This window comes from Triticum aestivum, chromosome 3A, assembly GCF_018294505.1.
Source record: "Triticum aestivum cultivar Chinese Spring chromosome 3A, IWGSC CS RefSeq v2.1, whole genome shotgun sequence".
In the NCBI taxonomy this organism is placed as follows: domain Eukaryota; kingdom Viridiplantae; phylum Streptophyta; class Magnoliopsida; order Poales; family Poaceae; genus Triticum; species Triticum aestivum.
Genome location: NC_057800.1, coordinates 26,765,197 through 26,774,167, shown reverse-complemented (window position 1 = coordinate 26,774,167; position 8,971 = coordinate 26,765,197). Strand labels below are relative to the sequence as shown.

Sequence of the window (8,971 nt, the reverse complement as noted above, 5' to 3'; positions counted from 1 at the left end):
GACACACACCCCGACACCCTGCCTTCTACTGCCGGATGCCACACAACACCGGGAAACCAACCCCTCTACCTGCAGCATGCTGCCGGCCGCCTGCGTTGCCCCGTGCCATGTTGTCTCTGCTAGCTAGCTGTAGCCATTCAGGAGGAATCAGGAGCGTCGAAGCTCAGAATAAGTTGCATCTCCATATATTTAGTCAGGAACGGAAGTTGAGAACGATCAGCAGGCAGATTAGCCTTGTGCAAGTACTTGGAAATGGTAATGTGGCTCCCGTAGCTGGCCTATGTTTTCTCTCTCTCTCTCTCTCTCTCTCTCTCTCTCTCTCTCTCTGAATGCTAAAAAATATTACTCATGGGCTGATGGTGGGCCAAATCCCAGGGTGGTCCATGGACCACCCTGGCCACCCTGTGGCTACGCCACTGGTTCATTGACATGCGTAGCTTAATCAAGTCAGACCAAAAGCACATCCAAAAGCATAGTTGCTTGCATCTCACCGACCTCACACGGACAAAAATAGCATTTGGTTCAGAAATTAGAAGAACAGCGGTCATATACTTGAGTAATTGGACGACGTACCTTCAACCACGGCAAGTCTTCGCAGCCATGTTATGGTACGTGCTGGACGAAGCTCAGTAGCTGGGGCGCGACAAACGCGACAAACAGGGCCACGAAGATGACCGCCGAGAAGGAACGGCGCGCAGCTCGCCAACGAGCGCCGCGCCCGGCGACAGGAGGCTGCGACCTCAGGAACGGCGCGCATATCGACAACGAACGAAGCGGCGGGCGACGGAGGCTGCGGCCTCAGGAACGGCGCGCAGCTCGCCGACGAGCGCCGCGCCGGGCGACGGAGGCTGCGGCCTCAGGAACGGCGCGCAGCTCGCCTACGAGCGCCGCACGGGGCGAGGGACGTCGTGGCCGCAGGGTTGGTGCGCAGTTCGCTCATGAGCGCCGCGCTGGGACGAGCACGGAGCAAACCCTCCCGCTCTGACAAGCAAGGAGATCAACATCGCGGTGTTCGCCGGCCGTGGAGGAGCTACTTCTTTGCCTGTGGGAAAAGTGAGTGGATAAGAGAGAAGACGAAACGAGCGGCTGGTCTTTTCCTGCGTTTAATTAAGAAACACGGCTGGCCGGTTTTGTTTAATTGCTGGGGTTTTTAATAGAAAAAAAGGCATCAGCGTGCGATCGTTGGATGAGCGCCACCTATCACGGAGCACGGATGGCAGCATTTTCGCGGAGCAGGCAAGCCTCGCCCGTGTTAGTAGACTTGGTTAGCTGCATGCACGGGTCGTTAGTTGCACAGCCGTGCCCTGACCCTGGAGAGATATGTGGATTGATTGTGTTAGTGGCAAGGCGTGACAGGTGGCTGTTAGTGATTAGTGGAGGTATAGCTGGGCCGTGGCTGACTGCCAATCCTTGTGTATACATACTACTTTGCGTGAATGAAAAAGGGAGGCCGAGACCCCGAGAGGGCAGAAGACAAACAATGTAGTCATGGTGTGCCACTAAGGAAGTGCCTCACGGCAAAGCTAGTTGGCTTCTTCCTTGGTGTGTGTGTGTGTGTAGAGTTCTCATCTGTGTGTGTTCTTGTGTTCATAAGAGAAGAAGATAGAGAGAATTGTCAGGGGCAACATGAGAAAGAAGAAGCGGCCCTGCAAGGAGGTGGCGCTAACAATTCTTCTGCGCATGCACGCATGAGATTAAACCTATGCAAATAAATTAAGTTTCCTATTTTTAGGCATGTATCTTCTTAGTGCTCTGCATCGGTTGACCGGCGGACACTCCAGATGGGTCCCCTTTGGAGCCACAGGATCCCGAGCCTTCCCGTCGTGGTTTCTCCCTTTGCCCACTCGTATATTAAAATCCCCGGGATATAGCAGCGGTAGCAAGCCCCGTCAACAGCCGGGCCTCTTGCTTCGGTGCGGCCTCCCTCGCCCCATTCCTCCGTACCGGCTCCTCGCATCCATCGACGGTGGCTTGCTCGGCGCCGCAACATCCAGCCATCTATGAATGGCATTGCCACATGTAATCTAATAATTTTTTTGTCGACATTAAATATATTATCACTGATCCATAACTTCATGATGCAGATATCAATGAATGTGTACGGAACTATTCTTGCAATGGCATATGCCACGACACCGAGGGTTCCTACAATTGCGAATGTCGTTCAGGCTACGGAAGTATTGGTGATCCCAAAATATTCCCATGCACTTAAAAATTTCCATTTCCAGCAAGGCTTGCCCTAGGTATGCACGTTAGTTTCACATTAATATATGTACCAGCTATTCCATCATCGACCCTCTCTAATGTTAAGTTTATCTTATTGTGGGTAATTCGTTTTAAATTTCTTAAGTACATCTGCATCAAACTCATGCTAATATTTAAAACCTTGCGATCATTCACACGATCTATTGCAGGCTTCTGCCTAGGCGTATTCACATGTTGTTGTTCCCATCATTGCTGCCGTCATTTTATATAATATTAATCAAATTTAAAGAAAATTGATCTAGAAGAAAAGATAAAACATTTAATATTTTTGAACGGAGGGAATACTGCATGTAGCATGTCATCTTGACGTCATGCTCACACAAGCTTCATACGATAGCTATGTCAAGTGTTGATATTAGCCCACAAGATGATGAAGCAAAACAACCTGTCATGCTCATCTCTCGGACCGGCTCCGTTGGATTGAATTAACAACTATTACCTCCGCCTGAGTTTATTACTCTCTCTCTCTCTCTCTTCTTAACTACAGATTTTTTAGATGAGATAACTATAGATACTCTGTTGTACGCAGTATGCACACTGTAGTACCCACATGGCGTGATATAGAAAAAAAGTGGGCTTAAGTTGTCTTTTTGTTTAATCAGAAATTTAGAATTGAGGATAATAAATAATTTTTACAACTAACTTTACATGCTTTATCGCAGGCATCGGCCTAGGCGTATTCTTCCTGGTTTTTGCGCTGCTCTTAACATTTATAATGCACCAAAAAAGGATGCTTGCTAAGAACTTTGAAATGAACGGAGGTAATATACTGAAAAGGGCCACAGGCCTGGCCATTTTCACAGAGAAGGACCTGAATAAAATCACAAAGAATAGTTCAGAGCCTTTGGGTAAAGGATACTTCGGTAAAGTCTACAAAGGAACTCTCTCTGACGAAACAAAAACCATGGTGGCAGTTAAGTCTTTTATCAAGGTAGATAAAGAGAGAATAGAGGAATTTACGGACGAAGTGATGATCCAATTGAAGATGAACCACCCTAATGTTCTCAAGCTCATGGGTTGCTGCCTCCAGTTGAATGTTCCAATGTTCGTGTATGAATTTGCTGCCAAAGGGAGCCTCAAAGATATTCTCCACGGCGACAAAAAGCAAAAACTCACAGCAGAGATGCGGTTGGACATTGCAATCGGATCTGCCCAAGGATTAAGCTATATGCACTTTCAAAAAATACGACATGGTGATGTGAAACCAGACAACATACTTCTCAATGAGAAGTCGGTACCAAAAATATCAGATTTTGGGCTATCTAAACTGCTTAAACTAGGGGGCGGAAATACAGACAAGGTGATTGGTTGTGAGGGTTACATGGACCCGGTGTTCAGGAACACCGGTCAATTAACGTCAAAGAGTGATGTCTATAGCTTTGGAGTTGTTCTCCTGGAACTCATATCTAGGAAACAAATAAGGTATGGTCAAAGCGGTAGTCTTCTCATCGAATTCCGCCATACCTATGAGACAGAAAAGAGTGGAAGGTCAATGTTTGACAAGGAGATTGTAACTGAAGAAGATACCTTGATCCTAGAAGAAATTGGCAAGCTAGCAATGAGATGTTTAAAAGAACGGCTAGATGCCCGGCCTGATATGACAGAAGTAGCAAAACAACTTGTGAAGCTTAGGAAGAACACTGCAAATGATGCTGCCAACTTTGAGATAAGTGGAACTACTTATGCCAGATTGTCCGTGCCACCCAGTCCAATCTCAGAGACTTCTAAGCTAATCCATAGTCAAACAATGCACCAGGTTGGCGTAAGAAGGTGAACTTTATTGGATTGTACCACGTAAGCCGTTGGTATTATTATTGTGTGTGGTTGATACTCTGTGTGTAAGCGTCCGTTATGTGTCATTCTTTGTATGATACAATGAATGTAGAAAGTATCTATTTATTGCAAGCATACTACTGTTTAGTTTGTTAATGTATCTCTGAAGAAATATATCCGTCTGTTGGTGTTATGGACTTGTTATGGACTCCTGGTGTAAACATGTTAATATTAGCTCGCTAAAAGAATGCAAAATGTGCTCGGAGTAGAAAAGATGTTTGTTGCAGCTGCAATAAACGATCTACCAACCACGGCGAACAAATTCATAGATTCAGTGCATCAACTATTTTCGAGACCTTTATGACTCCAGCCTAAATGAGTTGGACGATTATTCCACCACTATCTAAAATGAAGTGTGGAGATTGTCGTGATCTGGGCCGCCAAAGAAGGAAGAAAGAAAGAAGTATAAGGGAGTTGGTCAAAGTTTGACCCAAAATACAAGGGGATTAGTAAAGCAGAACAGAGGTAGTAGATGACAAGGCCAATGGAAGAAAGCGCCACTCACTTACAGCTGGACCCCATCCACGCCCACGCATAGTTTATCTAACACGCCAAGTTGTCTGGGATCTAAAGACAACAAATGCACCTTGGTCATGACAACAAGTCCTTGGAGCAATGAAAACTCCTTTGACAAAGTAAAACGTCACTCGCATTTGTTGGGAGGGAAGATCATTATCCATCTTGCAAAAGTATCACAACAGTCAACAAACACCAAGATCTAAAGAGAGCCAACAGATCCAGGTACACAAACTCTCACGGTACCTTCATCGACGCCATATCGGACGCCATCAAGGTAGGGAGATACTGGAGAAACCTTATTCCAACACGCCATCACCGCCACCACCTCCTTGATATAGTCGGGGGAAACACAACCTAAGGAGAAAAAAGAAAGAGACGGATGGGTCTCCACCCCTCTTGCCGCTGACAAGGCTGCTGGGTGGGGAAGAGGAAGAGGACTGATGCGACGGTGTGAGGGAAAGCTTTGACGGGGGCGGTTAGAGTCATGGCCAACTGTATTTGTATGTAACAATAGCAGTTTAGCTAGACTGCCTTCATCACAAAACAAAGAACTATTGTGGTATTCGGGCACGTGGATTTTTCAATAAAGAGATCAAAGGGACAAGTCTCGGGCCGACGGAATAATTATGTGTGTTTGGGATGTGACCGCAGAGTGAGCCATATCTCTACTACTATAGTGTAGCAGTTTTGAATTTGGATTTACCACTTCCCTCCTAGCTTCCCGCCAAAACACTTTTGAGGTGCTTGGAGCCGTTGATTTCCCACATTACGTTGACATCTACCGTTCATCAATCGTCAGTGCTACGTATCCAACGGCTAGCATGTGTCGGATTCGCCTCTCCTACCGTGAGTCGCAGGTCCACACTGACCCAGCTGCGGGAACCACCTAGAAGCTATACAATATTTCTCTTAAAAAATATAGAAGCTAGAAGGCTGTTCCAGAAACTTACCCATCTGCGGTTTGGCCGGTCCCAATGGATGGATTTTTTTAGCTTGACCGAGCCGGTACCTGTCTTGTCACATCACTAGGAGTACTACGATTTTGATGTCAAAAAAAGGAGTACTACAATTCACCCGCCGTAGAGGGTATGCGGGCAATTAATCTAGCTAGCGTGTACAAGTCACATTTTTCTAAGCAAAGCGAGAGATTTCTACCAATCCATAAACATAGAAGAAACTAAATAGATGCTTCACATTATTCTAATATTCTCACCATCTCATACTTCCTCCGCTCCTAAATATAAGTCTTTTTAGAGATTCCAATAAAAATTACATATGGATGTATATAGACATATTTTAGAGTGTACAATCACTCATTCTGCTCCGTATGTAGTCCACATTGACATCTCTAAAAAAGATTTATATTTAGAAACCGATGAAGTATTTTAGATGGTAAAGGTTTTATTAAGCAAGGCTAAAGCTTTGCCTCTTCATTAAATGAGCAAGGAGTAAAGAGCATGTACAAGGTCGTATTCAAAAAGGAGCAAACAGATTACTCTCCAGGAAATTCGCAAAAAAAAAACTACTCTCTAGGAATGATTGCCCCTAAGTGTTTCACCCTGGTGATATACCACAACCTAGCCTCTCTCTTGATATTGCCAAATACAGACGTAGGCAAAGATGCAAAATTGTGAAAAACTCGAGCATTCCTCATTCAAAATCTCCCATGACACGTGCTTAAGAAGAAAAGCCATGGCATCGTTTGGTTGCTCACTTGAGTCAACCATTTTGGTCCACCAAAGGTGGGTGGAGTTGAATGATGCCAATTTCGAGGGTCAAGGTCCTTTTTTCCAAGCCAATCTTTAATCATGCACCAAATTCTTTGTATATATTTGCATTGGAATAGGATGTGTCCCAAGGTCTCCATGTGACAATTGCAAAGATGGCAAAAGCTACAATTAGGCTATCCTCTTTTTTACAATTTATCATTTGCCAAGCAAAAAAAAATGCACTTCAAAGGTGCCCAAGCTTTGCAAACTGTGAGCTTGATCAAAGACGAAGGCAAACCAAGAAAATTGGCATTGGAAGCCGAGACAGTGAAGTAGCAAGCACTGGAGGTGAGCTTCCAAATGTGAACATATAAAACTCTCCAATGTGCTCCGTTGATAATCCATCAGTCAAGCGCGTGCTTTACAGGTTAGCGTGCAAAGCACATGCAACTTACTAGTCCTATTTAGCGCTTCATGCGCCGGATACACTGCTTATGGTAAAAAGCTCACACCCTCCCGAAGCATATTCTATTGTAACGGGCCGGCCCAGGTACAGGTAATACTTTCTCTTCGCATCATATGCTCACATTGTTTGGCTTTTCTCACCGGTTTTGGAAACCTTCTAGAAGGTTTATCAGTTTTATTCTAAGTGTCTTCCCCTGGTTTTTATATAGAACACCTTTTGTTCGTTCTTTTTATTATTATTCAAATTAATGATATTTTTTAAATTCATGGTTTTTAAAAACTTTATGAATGTTTTAATATTCACAAGCCTTTTCAATTTTGTGAACATTTACCAAATACGCATATTTTTAAAAGCTTGTGAATTTTTCTGAATCCGTGTAACCAACAAAAGAAATCAAGTTTGTGAATTTTTTGAAATCCATAAACTTTTTTGAAACCCGCAAACTTTGTTCATTAGTTAAGTTTTTCCAAAATGGCAATTGTTAACAGGTCAAAGTCAAAGGATCAACCGAATCGAAAGGAGTTTTTCAGGGGACCGAACCGAAGGGAGATGCCCCAAGCGAGCCACCAGTTCGAGTTGGTGGGCCGGGCCACACGAGGCAGCATGTGATCGCCAGTTGACCCCAGTGTGTGCTCTCCTCATGGTGCTGGCCATAAGCGCATATGATGAAGTCACCTGTTCGGCATTTTGGCGCAAATGCTATATCTCACTTATAGCGATTGTACCTTCGGTCTCGCCTGAAGCATTTCCGAGCACTACACTACTGGGCCAGCCCATCACTATAGTGTGTGTTTTCAACTGTTCACTTTGAAATGTTTTTTTCCTCTTTTTCTATTTCTCTTTAATATTCTTCCGTTGTTTCCTTTATTTGTTTTCTTCTGTTTTTCTTTTTCGTTTTCCATTGCCATTTTCATTTTATCTTTCGTTTTTTCTCATTTTTAATATTTTCAAATTTTCTATGTTTCTTTCTTCTTATTTTTTCTATGTTTTTATTTGTTTTCTTTGCTTATTTCTCATTTTTCTAACACATGCCTACTATTTTTACACACAATGTACATTCTTTGTATATATCAGAATTTGTTTTTTCATACACATTGTACAGTATTTGTATACATCTGAAACATTGTTTTTTATGCAAGTCTAAACTTTTTTAAATACAAAATTAGTGTAGTTTTTCAATTTTCTTTGAAGTTAACTCTTTCTTTCATACACACAGTACATTTTTGATACATGTAAAATTTATACATTTCCCTATACATTAATAAAATTGTCCTACACATGTTTAACATTCTCAAATACATGATTAACATTTTTATGAATGTATGCTTGATGAATACTTTTTCTCATACATTGTAAGTTTTCCGTATATATTAGGAACACTTTTATACATATTGAACATATTTAAATATATGATTAACATTTTTTAGTGCGCGGTCAACATTTTTCTAAATTGGTGTTTTGACTTCCAAAATTTTTAATGCATGTTCTACTTTTTTCATATAGACATAAAAAGTTTTTATATATGTTTATTTCTTTTAATACGTGATTAACATGTTTCTAAAATGCATGTGTTTGATGACTACTTTCTTTCATACCCATTGTACATATTTCTTGTACACCAGGGACATTATTTTATGCATGTTTAACATTTTCTGAATACATGATACAAAATTTTTAAATGTGTGGCGAACACTTTTGCAAACTGAAAGGGAAAAAGGAAGATAAAATAAATAAAGATAAAAAATAGAAACAAACATAAAAACAGAAAATACAAACTATATGTTGGAGGGGTAAATATAAACTAATAATAAAGTAAAGAAAAAACCGAACGTTACGTTATGATGACATCAGAGATTATGGGCTGGTCCGCGAACTGGCTGACTGCAGGCGAGGCGAGCTAGTGCCGCGCACCAGGCGAGACATAGTCGCGCCCTCGTTTTGGTGGGTTGCAGGGGAAATGCCGAAAGCCCAAATCTGCCAGCGGCCATGCCTCGATTCGCCGCGCCACCTCCCTCCCGTGCCGGCGCTGCGCTGCTGCCGTCGTGAGTCGTGACCCGCGCCACGGGGCCTCGCCCGCTCGGCGGCGCCGGTCGTCAGGGCCGCGGCGGTGATGTCGAGGGCAGGGCGATCTGCGCCCCGCCGTGGCTCTGCGCCCGTGAAGGAAAATGGTGGGTGCTAT

The 8,971-nt window shown here is 43.2% G+C and overlaps 1 pseudogene; it reads left to right on the top strand.

Moving 5' to 3' along the window:
- LOC123056670 (wall-associated receptor kinase 3-like) overlaps positions 1 to 4,039 on the top strand; it is a 42,553-nt pseudogene extending 38,514 nt beyond the window's left edge.
- Positions 4,040 to 8,971: the final 4,932 nt, after the last annotated feature.